General features: G+C 43.0%; 1 protein-coding gene across 3 annotated transcripts in view; it reads right to left on the bottom strand.

The window, feature by feature from the left end:
• Positions 1–14,662, bottom strand: part of mgat4c (mgat4 family member C) — a 178,695-nt gene that overhangs the window by 84,460 nt on the left and 79,573 nt on the right. The window lies entirely within an intron of this gene.

Below are 14,662 nucleotides of genomic sequence, written 5' to 3'. Positions count from 1 at the left end.
CAACATACAAAGTGAATATATAAAGTGAAAAACAACAAAAATTAACAGTAAACATTACACATACAGAAGTTTCAAAACAGTAAAGACATTACAAATGTCATATTATATATATATACAGTGTTCTAACAATGTACAAATGGCTAAAGGACACAAGATAAAATAAATAAGCATAAATATGGGTTGTATTTACAATGGTGTTTGTTCTTCACTGGTTGCCCTTTTCTCGTGGCAACAGGTCACAAATCTTGCTGCTGTGATGGCACACTGTGGAATTTCACCCAGTAGATATGGGAGTTTTTCAAAATTGGATTTGTTTTCGAATTCTTTGTGGATCTGTGTAATCTGAGGGAAATATGTCTCTCTAATATGGTCATACATTGTGCAGGAGGTTAGGAAGTGCAGCTCAGTTTCCACCTCATTTTGTGGGCAGTGAGCACATAGCCTGTCTTCTCTTGAGAGCCAAGTCTGCCTACGGCGGCCTTTCTCAATAGCAAGGCTATGCTCACTGAGTCTGTACATAGTCAAGGCATTCCTTAATTTTGGGTCAGTCACAGTGGTCAGGTATTCTGCCGCTGTGTACTCTCTGTGTAGGGCCAAATAGCATTCTAGTTTGCTCAGTTTTTTTGTTAATTCTTTCCAATGTGTTAAGTAGTTATCTTTTTGTTTTCTCATGATTTGGTTGGGTCTAATTGTGCTGCTGTCCTGGGGCTCTGTAGTGTGTGTTTGTGTTTGTGAACAGAGCCCCAGGACCAGCTTGCTTAGGGGACTCTTTTCCAGGTTCATCTCTCTGTAGGTGATGGCTTTGTTATGGAAGGTTTGGGAATCGCTTCCTTTTAGGTGGTTGTAGAATTTAACAGCTCTTTTCTGGATTTTGATAATTAGTGGGTATCGGCCTAATTCTGCTCTGCATGCATTATTTGGTGTTCTACGTTGTACACGGAGGATATTTTTGCAGAATTCTGCGTGCAGAGTCTCAATTTGGTGTTTGTCCCATTTTGTGAAGTCTTGGTTGGTGAGCGGACCCCAGACCTCACAACCATAAAGGGCAATGGGCTCTATGACTGATTCAAGTATTTTTAGCCAGATCCTAATTGGTAAGTTGAAATTTATGTTTCTTTTGATGGCATAGAATGCCCTTCTTGCCTTGTCTCTCAGATCGTTCACAGCTTTGTGGAGGTTACCTGTGGTGCTGATGTTTAGGCCAAGGTATGTATAGTTTTTTGTGTGCTCTAGGGCAACAGTGTCTAGATGGAATTTGTATTTGTGGTCCTGGTGACTGGACCTTTTTTGGAACACCATTATTTTGGTCTTACTGAGATTTACTGTCAGGGCCCAGGTCTGACAGAATCTGTGCATAAGATCTAGGTGCTGCTGTAGGCCCTCCTTGGTTGGTGACAGAAGCACCAGATCATCAGCAAACAGCAGACATTTGACTTCGGATTCTAGCAGGGGGAGGCCGGGTGCTGCAGACTTTTCTAGTGCCCTCGCCAATTCGTTGATATATATGTTGAAGAGGGTGGGGCTTAAGCTGCATCCCTGTCTAACCCCACGACCCTGTGTGAAGAAATTTGTGTTTTTTGCCAATTTTAACCGCACACTTGTTGTTTGTGTACATGGATTTTATAATGTCGTATGTTTTACCCCCAACACCACTTTCCATCAGTTTGTATAGCAGACCCTCATGCCAGATTGAGTCGAAGGCTTTTTTGAAATCAACAAAGCATGAGAAGACTTTGCCTTTGTTTTGGTTTGTTTGATTGTCAATTAGGGTGTGCAGGGTGAATACATGGTCTGTTGTACGGTAATTTGGTAAAAAGCCAATTTGACATTTGCTCAGTACATTGTTTTCATTGAGGAAATGTACGAGTCTGCTGTTAATAATAATGCAGAGGATTTTCCCAAGGTTACTGTTGACACATATTCCACGGTAGTTATTGGGGTCAAATTTGTCTCCACATTTGTGGATTGGGGTGATCAGTCCTTGGTTCCAAATATTGGGGAAGATGCCAGAGCTAAGTATGATGTTAAAGAGTTTTAGTATAGCCAATTGGAATTTGTTGTCTGTATATTTGATCATTTCATTGAGGATACCATCAACACCACAGGCCTTTTTGGGTTGGAGGGTTTTTATTTTGTCCTGTAACTCTTTCAATGTAATTGGAGAATCCAGTGGGTTCTGGTAGTCTTTAATAGTTGATTCTAAGATCTGTGTTTGATCATGTATATGTTTTTGCTCTTTATTCTTTGTTATAGAGCCAAAAAGATTGGAGAAGTGGTTTACCCATACATCTCCATTTTGGATAGATAATTCTTCGTGTTGTTGTTTGTTTAGTGTTTTCCAATTTTCCCAGAAGTGGTTAGAGTCTATGGATTCTTCAATTGCATTGAGCTGATTTCTGACATGCTGTTCCTTCTTTTTCCGTAGTGTATTTCTGTATTGTTTTAGTGATTCACCATAGTGAAGGCGTAGACTCAGGTTTTCCGGGTCTCTATGTTTTTGGTTGGACAGGTTTCTCAATTTCTTTCTTAGATTTTTGCATTCTTCATCAAACCATTTGTCATTATTGTTAATTTTCTTTGGTTTTCTATTTGAGATTTTTAGATTTGATAGGGAAGCTGAGAGGTCAAATATACTGTTAAGATTTTCTACTGCCAAGTTTACACCTTCACTATTACAGTGGAACGTTTTACCCAGGAAATTGTCTAAGAGGGATTGAACTTGTTGTTGCCTAATTGTTTTTTGGTAGGTTTCCAAACTGCATTCCTTCCATCTATAGCATTTCTTAATGTTACTCAGTTCCTTTGGCTTTGATGCCTCATGATTGAGTATTGCTCTGTTTAAGTAGACTGTGATTTTGCTGTGGTCTGATAGGGGTGTCAGTGGGCTGACTGTGAACGCTCTGAGAGACTCTGGGTTGAGGTCAGTGATAAAGTAGTCTACAGTACTACTGCCAAGAGATGAGCTATAGGTGTACCTCTCTCTCTCTCTCTGTCCAGTCTAACTGTGACTGACTCTCTCTCTCTCTCTCTGTCCAGTCTAACTGTAGCTGACTCTCTCTCTCTCTTTCTCTCTCTAGTCTACATGTTGTTCTCTCTCTCTCTTTCTCTCTCTCTAGTCTAACTGTTGTTCACTCTCTCTCTCTCTCTCTCTCTCTCTCTAGTCTAACTGTTGTTCTCTCTCTCTCTCTCTTTCTCTCTCTCTCTCTCTCTAGTCTAACTGTCATTCACTCTCTCTCTCTCGCTCTCTATCTCTTTCTCTCTCTAGTCTAACTGTGGCTGATTGTCCCTCTACGCAGAGCACAGAGACACTGATGGCAGAGATGAGATGGTGTGGTGCTCCCACACAGAGGCAGGGTAATTGGCTCTCCATGATGGGCCATAAACATACATCACAGGGGTGGTGGAGCGCCAAACAGACAGCTAACTAAGCCTCTCTCACTCTTTCTCTGCTGCTCCGTCACTGCTGCATATACAAGAAGACACAGATATACACACACAAACCCCCAAGGACACACACACACACAAACACACACACACGCACACATGCACACAGCACATTGTCTTTGTTACTCTGGATATTCACGCTGCCTGCACGGGTCATGCCCTTCACGCCATTCTCATAGCACACAGTACACCCCGCCCCATTTTTCATTACAACAAAACCATCATCATACGGTAATATACAGTTATATACAGTAATATATAGAGGACAACACTCTCTCTTAATCTCCATAGCACCATCACCCATAAGGGATGCCCTCGCAAGCAATTACCATAACACCATACATTAGTGATGCGCTGGATGACTCATAACCCACAGTCCCTGTGGTTTTGTCTTTCATTATTTTTATCTGCCGTTAGTACGTAGCCTCAGCTTTAGGGCTGTAGCATGTCAAATACACAACAATTGACAAACGCTTTTGAGATCATAAAAAGTTTACGTCGATCCACTGAGGCAGAAAGGAAAATGTAGGAGTTTAATTCAATAAGAGAAAAGCTGTGAAATAGAGAGTTCAAAATTAATAGAAGCACCAGAACATTAGTCTAATGTTTGGTGAAGTGGTAAAAGATGATGTTAGCAGTGTTATGTGTGATGATTTGTGAGGCACTATGCAAATTCTACAGTCATAAGACGGAGACTTCAAAATGACAAGTCGAGGTAACTGTACTGTTCAGATGGGTTAAATGGAATAGTAGCCTATCTGAAATCTGGACACTGACTGTAAATTTTGACTCTGGAACGTAAATAGTCCACCCAACTACCTGTTTTTTTCCCCCTTCTCTTTTGCACCCCAGTATCTCTACTTGCACATCATCATCTGTACATCTATCACTCCAGTGTTAATGCTAAATTGTAATTATTTCGCCACTATTGACTATTTATTGCCTTACCTCCCTAATCTTACTACATTTGCACACTCTGTACATAGATTTTTCTATTGTGTTATTGACTGTACGTTTGTTTATCCCATGTGTAACTCTGTGTTGTTGTTTTTGTCTTACTGCTTTGCTTTATCTTGGCCAGGTCGCAGCTGTAAATGAGAACTTGTTCTCAACTGGCCTACCTGGTTAAATAAAGGTGTTCTCAACTGGCCTACCTGGTTAAATAAAGGTGTTCTCAACTGGCCTACCTGGTTAAATAAAGGTGTTCTCAACTAGCCTACCTGGTTAAATAAAGGTGTTCTCAACTGGCCTACCTGGTTAAATAAAGGTGTTCTCAACTGGCCTACCTGGTTAAATAAAGGTGTTCTCAACTGGCCTACCTGGTTAAATAAAGGTGTTCTCAACTGGCCTACCTGGTTAAATAAAGGTGTTCTCAACTGGCCTACCTGGTTAAATAAAGGTGAAATAAATGATAAATAATATATGCAGGTTAGGGTCGAGTGTGGGCCTCAGATGTTCACTTTATCACATATAGTCACGCGGTTGAGGATGTGTTATAAGCAATTGCGGGCAGGTGAACAAACATCTGAACCAGGCATCACCATAACCCGTATAGGATGACCTTGCTAACCATTACCATAAGACCATAGTGCCATGTATAATAAAGGCAATCCATTTCCACAGCACCATTACCATAGCATAGACCCTCACTTCCATTATCATAACAGTATTGTCATAATAAGCAGGATGACCCTGTTAGTCATATCTACAAAACTCTAAGACGAGGCATTTCTTTCAGACAGCAGCCTGAAACACAGGAAATGGGGGAAATAAGGGCACCCAAGGCTATAACACAGAAGGAAACATACAGAGAGTGGGTGTTTTCAAAAGGTGTTCTCCTTTCAAAAGTGGACTCTAAAGTGTGAACATTTTCTACACCATTCCTGGTTGTGCCTCTGAGTGAGTTACTTAAGCAATAAGGCATGAGGGGATGTGGTTTATGGCCAATATACTACGGCTAAGGACTGTTCTTACCCACGACGCAACGCAGAGTGCCTGGATACAGCCCTTAGCCGTGGTGTATTGGCCATATACCACAAACCCCCGATGTGCCTTATTGTTATTATAAACCTGTTACAAACATAATTAGAACAGTAAAAATAAATGTTTTGTCATGGCCGTGGTATAAGGCTTTCAGCCAAAGCATTCAGGGCTCGGACTCGGTTTGTAATTAGATATAAAACGTCTTCTTACTTTAATATAAAAAATATTCTCAATTTCATGGACTGTTGGTTAGAACAACTTTGTTGATCGGTAATAACCATTTAATTGCTCCTCCGAAGAGCAAGATACTTGAATTAAATGATCAATCCACTTGTTTAGATTACAGCATAGAGTTCCCCTTTCATAAATGAATACAATAAACCCAGTTTGTGGGTGGGTGTGACTGAGTTTATAATATTAGCTTGCCTCAAAGATGAATCACAATAATAATATCTCTCTGACACGCTATACTGTGTAGCTCCATCTCTGTGCTGTGGCGTCTCAACACTGTTCTGTCATATTTGTGTATTAATCTGTGTATTAAAACCATTAAACTGAAACATTTTTTACCATTGTTCATCGCAGGATATAAATGGCAAAAATGAGGGTCTCGGTTTGAAAAACCCACACATAATTTATCCAATTCACTTTTCCCAAAATTAGAGTGACAGGTCTTACATGACCATTCTATTCTGAGACAATCACAGATCCCGAGACCCCCCCACACACACTCTATTGCTCGCTTGCTCTCTCTCTCTCTCTCTCACTCTCTCTCCAGACTCTCTCTCCAGACCCTTTCTCTCTCCAGACTGGATCTTCAATGGGAAGAGTGAATGAGATGAAGGGAACAGGAAGAGGAAGAGTGAATGAGATGGAGAGAACAGGAAGAGGAAGAGTGAATGAGATGAAGGGAACAGGAAGAGGAAGAGTGAATGTGATGGAGGGAACAGGAAGAGGAAGAGTGAATGTGATGGAGGGAACAGGAAGAGGAAGATTGAATGAGATGGAGGGAACAGGAAGAGGAAGAGTGAATGAGATGGAGGGAACAGGAAGAGGAAGAGTAAATGATATGAAGGGAACAGGAAGAGTGAATAAGATGGAGGGAACAGGAAGAGGAAGAGTGAATCGGATGGAAGGAGAAGGAGAAAGCGGAGGGTCCACAATGCCCCTCATTATTCAGACAGACACTCGAGGCCACAGGAAAAAGCGCACTTCATTGTTCTTGTCAAACTCTGTCCGGCTTAATGGAGTGTTCAGTTCTTAGGGCCTCCGTTCGTGGAGAGATTAAGGATGGTGTGGCTGGGCCAGATGTAAAGAGAGAGAGATGATTAGATCAGGACAAAAACTTGACAAAAAATAAATCTCCTTTCTCTATTGTTTGTTTCATGGCTTTTAATATCATTTTAGTAATTTAGCAAACACTCTTATCCATAGCACTTTACAGGAGCAATTAGAGTTAAGTGCCTTGCTCAAGGGTACATTGACATATTTTTCACTTAGTTGCCTCAGGGAATCGAACCAGCAACCTTTCGATTACTGACCCAACACTCTTAACGGCTAGGCTACCTCTCGCTTGCCAGACTTGCTTGACAGAGTCATGGTGCTTTGCAATACAGTGGACCTAGAACACCTGAGAGGAGGTAAAGACCTCTTGAGATAAATATCTTCCAGTATTTTGCAGTTTCACATAAATATGTCATATCATGTAGCAATGGAGAGGGTAAATGGCAATGTTTTCCAACTGAAGAATAAAGTGATGGTTTACGGCATAGTAACTGTGAAGTGGCACAGATGTTTCTATTGTTATTCCTCCTCTGTATCCTTCCCTCCTTTCTGTGGAGATTATCCAGTGATTATGTATTATGTATTATATGTATTATAGAATGTATATGTGGAACCCCATATGCAACCAGCTCTGTAACTTACACTCAATACACAGATGAGGTACTTAGTCCTTTATTTTCTTTGTTTTAACATGATGCTTCTGTTATGGAGCTCAAACATACTGTAGCTGTGAAGCAGAAGTGGAGGTGTTGATACCATGTTATGGCCAACACACATTCTAAACTGCTTGGCGTACTACACCCTGCAGTCAAAGATATTTTCATCAGAGGTGGATGCCGTTAAAATGTCTGTTTAAATCTCATCCATGGTATATGCTTCCTGATGCAGATGATGCAGGAAGCAGTTGGATTCCAGGCCAAAATGGGACACAGGTGTTTGAGATAAACTCAGTGTCAATGAAGCCTCGTTACAGCATGTCCTTCCCTGCCTGCGTCCCGAACGGCACCCTTTTCCCTACAGTGCACTGCTTTTGATCAGGGCTCTGTAGGACTCCATAGGGCTCTGGTCAAAAGTAGTGCACTATGTAGGGAAGAGTGTACCGATTGGGACTCAGGCTCTACCTATGGGTGTGTACCAGAGTGGCTGCAGCATTGATCAGACAGCCAAGCCCCTTTGTTTGCCTCCTAATTGGGGTAATTTATTGCCCTAACAGAGAGAGCAGCTGTGGCTTTACAGCATCGCACCAATTAAGCCCAGATGCTAAAATGAAAGACAGTACTGAAGACGTGAAGAATCAACAGACCATAACTCAGATCTGGGTAATAAATGTGACAGCATGAGACCGAGGAATGAGGAGGACCGTGGCGGGCTCTTCAAAACCCTCTGCTGATGTATTCCACTGATGTTGGAAACAACAAGCAATGTCATTATCAATGTAATTCAAAGAGTAATTTCAAAACCAGATCTAAGATGACCTGAGAGTTATTGTTTCTTATAACTTCTATGATTTTAATTATTGGTCAGAATCAAAGAAGGGAACAGACATCTCTACAGGGAGTCGAGAACACTTCACGTCTAAGGTTAGATGGATTATGAGTAAAATACTAAATTGTTCTCATGATAGCTCAAGATTTCTCTGATTTACATTTTTATTTTCCACAAAATGACAGTGGCGGTCAGGATCAGGTGGATTAGAGAATCGGAGAGCGAATGGCCCAGTAAATGTGGGACATAACAGGAGGAAATCAGGTCACCATGGACATTCCTCCAGGGTACGGATAACCCCGACATACTGTGGTTGGCCTGCCTCTCCTCTCACCCAGTCTGAGTCCTTTAGATGATGTGCACTGGGAAAGGGCACACGTGTGAGTAACACAGAAGAGTGTGCAGTAACACAGAAGAGGAGGAGGGGCCAACCTGAAGGCTCAGCTCACTGATGATGAATACTTCCAGAGAGAGTTTATGTTTTCTTGTCATGTGACCCCAAAGGAAAAGAACATCTCATCGTTTTGATGATGTCTGGAGAGAGTACTGTTCCTATCTGGCTCGAAGGACCATGATAAAAGAGGTTGAGTCTGAGAGAGTACGTTGTTGTACACATTTTCATTGTGTCACAAATCAAAAAGTCCAAATGGTTCACCCAATAGGCTTGCCAGTCCACATAACATGAGCAAGTGATCTGCCTGAGAATATATTCATTTTAATTATACGGTTCGGCTGGGTCCAAGGTGGTGTATAGGTGAATAGCAAAGTGAGACGTGTGAGCATGCTAGTACCTGGGTCATACGAAAGCAGGACTAAAACATGCAGCACCTTGATAGACTGAACCATACCCCAGAGATGAAAGGCGTTCATGCACTCCTACAGAGAGTATCTCCTCCCTCTGTCCTCCATTAGAATTCCAGCTCTGTCTGGAGCTCCCCTGAATCCCATTACCTTCTCCATTCCATCACTGACTTAAACCCTCAAGACAAAACGAGTGCTTGTCTGTCGTGCCCTTGACGGCGGTGTCTTGCTCCTCCATGTAACCTCTCTCGGTCCCTCTCCCTCGCTCTCTCGGTGTGTGTGTCTCTCTCTCTCTCTGTCTCTCTCTCTCTCTTCAGGGGGAATTCTGATATCAGTAGCCTGATGGGGAGTAGAAACCTCTGTATTTTATGAGGAGAACGAATGGCCCTGAACCCAATTATCTTTCTTTGTTAAGTAAAACTCTACTGGCCCTCATTTCAACATGCAGCCCCCCCTCTGCTGTTTTTACACTACAAAGTGATTACAGATTTAATTAGCTGAGGACCTTGCTTCAGGGAGACTCATGAATCTATATTGATATTTCTGCAGAATGTGGAGATAGGGCCTCGTCCTCATGATGAGCTATGGAGACGCTACTGGAGAACAAAATAAAGGAGGATGAAGTGATGATTTGCAACTTTCACTCTCCTGTTTACTTTTTCCCCTGAGGCTAATATTTTTATTGCTCTATGAGGATGAGCAGCATGGCTGAATTATGCAGAGCATGGCAGCAGCAATCAATGCTGTCTCACTGTGAGTAGCTTGGATTAAAAGAGGCCTGCTGTCAGGAGAGCACCATTTCTGTTATTGACATTAGAGAATATTCCACCACTAATCTGGTAGAAATGAATTAAGTGTTCTGAGACCTTCCGCCCCATTTGGAGAGTGGAATCTAATTTGGATTTAATGGTGCAATTTTCCTGCCTAACCTGGTCACTTTGTTTGATGGATCAGTTTAACCATCTGGAATAACATTAACTATAGCATTGGGGTCCTGAAGGTATAGAACTCTATGTATAATACGGAGGTTTCTAGGGTCTCCACCAAGCTAGGTAAATCTGCTTTTACTTTTAAGGCATCGAAATGCTGGAAGAAAATTGATGTTTTTGTGGCATTTGGGCAATTTAAAGTATTGATTGGGAACTTGTTTGGGGATGAAGGTAACTGTTTTTCTGGGTGATTAGTGATGTTGTATTTGTGCTTTTATTTTTTATATTTTTTTATTTCACCTTTATTTAACCAGGTAGGCTAGTTGAGAACAAGTTCTCATTTACAACTGCGACCTGGCCAACATAAAGCACAGCAGTTCGACACATACAACAACACAGAGTTACACATGGAATTAACAAACATACAGTCAATAATACAGTAGAAAAAAGAAAAACCTATAAACAGTGAGTGCAAATGAGTGCAAATGAGATAAGGGAGGTAAGGCAATAAATAGGCCATGGTGGCAAAGTAATTACAATATACCAATTAGACACCGGAATGGAAGATGTGCAGAAGATGAATGTGCAAGTAGAGACACTGGGGTGCAAAGGACCAAGATGAATAAATAAATACAGTACGGGGATGAGGTAGTTGGATGGGCTGTTTACAGATGGGCTATGTACAGGTGCAGTGCTCTGACAGCTGGTGCTTAACGCTAGTGAGGGAGATATGGGTCTCCAGCTTCAGTGATTTTTGCAGTTCGTTCCAGTCATTGGCAGCAGAGAACTGGAAGGAAAGGCGGCCAAAGGAGGAATTGGCATTGGGGGTGACCAATGAGTGACCAGTGACCAACTACTTGTAGATGACCTGGAGCCAGTGGGTTTGCGACGAGTATGAAGCGATGGTCAGCCAACGAGAGCGTACAGGTCGCAGTGGTGGGTAATATATGGGGCTTTGGTGACAAAACGGATGGCACTGTGATAGACTGCATCCAATTTGTTGAGTAGAGTGTTGGAGGATATTTTATAGATGACATCGCCGAAGTCGAGGATCGGTAGGATGATCAGTTTTACGAGGGTATGTTTGGCAGCATGAGTGAAGGATGCTTTGTTGCGAAATAGGAAGCAGATTCTAGATTTTGGATTAGAGATGCTTAATGTGAGTCTGGAAGGAGAGTTTACAGTCTAGCCAGACACCTAGGTATTTGTAGTTGTCCACATATTCTAAGTCCGAACAGTCCAGAGTAGTGATGCTGGCAGGTGCGGGCAGCGACCGGTTGAAGAGCATGCATTTAGTTTTACTTGCATTTAAGAGCAGTTGGAGGCCACAGAAGGAGAGTTGTATGGCATTGAAGCTCGTCTGGAGGTTAGTTAACACAGTGTCCAAAGACGGGCCAGAAGAATACAGAATGGTGTCGTCTGCATAGATGTGAATCAGAGAATCACCAGCAGCGAGGGCGACATCATTGATGTATACAGAGAAGAGAGTCGGCCCGAGAATTGAACCCTGTGGCACCCCCATAGAGACTGCAAGAGGTCCGGACAACAGGCCCTCCGATTTGACACACTGAACTCTATCAGAGAAGTAGTTGGTGAACCAGGCGAGGCAATCATTTGAGAAACCAAGGCTGTTGAGTCTGCCAAAAATAATGAGTCGAAAGTCTTGGACAGGTCGATGAATACGGCTGCACAGTAATGTCTCTTATCGATGGCGGTTATGATATCGTTTAGGACCTTGTGCATGGCTGAGGTGCACCCAGCTCTGAAACCAGATGGCATAGCGGAAAAGGTACGGTGGGAATCGAAATGGTAGGTAATCTTTTTTTAAAAATTGGCTTTCAAATCAAATCAAAAAATCGAATCGATTTGTCACATACACATGGTTAGCAGATGTTAATGCAAGTGTAGCGAAATGCTTGTGCTTCTAGTTCCGAGAATGCAGTAATAACCAACGAGTAATCTAACCTAACAATTCCAAAACTACTACCTTATACACACAAGTGTAAAGGGATAAAGAATATGTACATAAGGATATATGAATGAGTGATGGTACAGAACGGCATAGGCAAGATGCAATAGATGGTATCGAGGACAGTATATACATATGAGATGAGTAATGTAGGGTATGTAAACAAAGTGGCATAGTTTAAAGTGGCTAGTGATACATGTATTACATAAAGATGCAGTAGATGATATAGAGTACAGTATATACATATGAGATTAGTAATGTAGGGTATGTAAACATTATATTAAGTAGCATTGTTTAAAGTGGCTAGTGTTATATTATACATCAATTTCCATAAATTCCCATTATTAAAGTGGCTGGAGTTGAGTCGGTGTGTTGGCAGCAGCCACTCAATGTTAGTGGTGGCTGTTTAACAGTCTGATGGCCTTGAGATAGAAGCTGTTTTTCAGTCTCTCCGGTCCCTGCTTTGATGCACCTGTACTGACCTCGCCTTCTGGATGATAGCGGGGTTAACAGGCAGTGGCTCGGGTGGTTGTTGTCCTTGTTGAACTTCATGGCCTTCCTGTGACATCGGGTGGTGTAGGTGTCCTGGAGGGCAGGTAGTATGCCCCCGGTGATGCGTTGTGCAGACCTCACTACCCTCTAGAGAGCCTTACGGTTGTGGGCGGAGCAGTTGCCGTACCAGGCGGTGATACAGCCCGGCAGGATGCTCTCGATTGTGCATCTGTAGAAGTTTGTAAGTGCTTTTGGTGAAAAGCCAAATTTCTTCAGCCTCCTGAGGTTGAAGAGGCGCTGCTGCGCCTTCTTCACGATGCTGCCTGTGTGGGTGGACCAATTCAGTTTGTCTGTGATGTGTACGCCGAGGAACTTAAAAATTACTACCTTCTACACTACTGTTACATCGATGTGGATAGGGGGGTGTTCCCTCTGCTGTTTCCTGAAGTCCACAATCATCTCCTTAGTTTTGTTGAAGTTGAGTGTGAGGTTATTTTTCTGACACCACACTCCGAGGGCCCTCACCTCCTCCCTGTAGGCAGTCTCGTAGTTGTTGGTAATCAAGCCTACCACTGTAGTGTCGTCTGCAAACTTGATGATTGAGTTGGGGGCGTGCATGGCCACGCAGTCGTGGGTGAACAGGGAGTACAAGAGAGGGCTCAGAACGCACCCTTGATGTTGTTACCTACCCTCACCACCGGGGGGCGGCCCATCAGGAAGTCCAGTACCCAGTTGCACAGGGCGGGGTCGAGACTCAGGGTCTCGAACTTGATGACGAGTTTAGAGGGCACTATGGTGTTAAATGCTGAGCTGTAGTCGATGAACAGCATTCTCACATAGGTATTCCTCTTGTCCAGATGGGTTAGGGCAGTGTCCAGTGTGGTTGCGATTGCGTCGTCTGTGGACCTATTTGGGCGGTAAGCAAATTGGAGTGGGTCTAGGGTGTCAGGTAAGGTGGAGGTGATATGGTCCTTGACTAGTCTCTCAAAGCACTTCATGATGACGGAAGTGAGTGCTACGGGCGGTAGTCGTTTAGCTCAGTTACCTTAGCTTTCTTGGGAACAGGGACAATGGTGGCCCTCTTGAAGCATGTGAGAACAGCAGACTGGTATAAGGATTGCTGGGGATGCCGTCTGCGCCTGCAGCCTTGCGAGGGTTAACACGTTTAAATGTTTTACTCACATCGGCTGCAGTGAAGGAGAGTCCGCAGGTCTTGGTTGCGGGCCGTGTCAGTGGCACTGTATTGTCCTAAAAGCGGGCAAAAAAGTTATTTAGTCTGTCTGGGAGCAAGACATCCTGGTCCGTGACGGGGCTGGTTTTCTTTTTGTAATCCGTGATTGACTGTAGACCCTGCCACATACCTGTTTTGTCTGAGCCGTTTAATTGTGACTCTACTTTGTCTCTATACTGATGCTTAGCTTGTTTGATTGCCTTGCGGAGGGAATAGCTACACTGTTTGTATTCGGTCATGTTTCCGGTCACCTTGCCCTGGTTAAAAGCAGTGGTTGAATGCTGCCATAAATCCACGGTTTCTGGTTTGGGAATGTTTTAATCGTTGCTATGGGAACGACATTGTCAATGCACTTTCTAATGAACTCTCTCACCGAATCAGCGTATTCATCAATGTTGTTGTTGGAAGCAATGCAGAACATATCCCAATCCACGTGATCAAAGCAGTCTTGAATCAGATTGGTCGGACCAGCATTGAACAGACCTGAGCGCGGGAGCTTCCTGTTTTAGTCTCTGTTTATAGGCAGGGAGCAACAAAATGGAGTCGTGGTCAGCTTTTCCGAAAGGAGGGCGGGGGAGGGCCTTATATGCATCACGGAAGTTAGAATAGTAATGATCCAGGGTTTTACCAGCCCTGGTTGCACAATCGATATGCTGATACAATTTAGGGAGTCTTGTTTTCAGATTAGCCTTGTTAAAATCCCCAGCTACAATGAATGCAGCCTCAGGATATGGGGTTTCCAGTTTGCAAAGAATAAAATACATTTCGTTCAGGGCCATCGATGTGTCTGCTTGGGGGGGAATATATACGGTCGTGATTATAATCAAAGAGAATTCTCTTGGTAGATAATGCGGTCGACATTTGATTGTGATGAATTCTAAGTTCCTGTATGTTGTTATGATTACACCACGTATCGTTAATCATAAGGCATACCCCACCGCCCCACTTCTTACCAGAAAGATGGTTGTTTCTGTCGGCGCGATGCGTGAAAAACCAGCTGGCTGCACCGACTCAGTTAGCGTCTCTCGAGTGAGCCATGTTTCT

Source organism: Oncorhynchus kisutch, linkage group LG22, assembly GCF_002021735.2.
Source record: "Oncorhynchus kisutch isolate 150728-3 linkage group LG22, Okis_V2, whole genome shotgun sequence".
Classification (NCBI taxonomy): Eukaryota; Metazoa; Chordata; class Actinopteri; order Salmoniformes; family Salmonidae; genus Oncorhynchus; species Oncorhynchus kisutch.
This window is presented reverse-complemented; position numbering and strand designations above follow the sequence as displayed.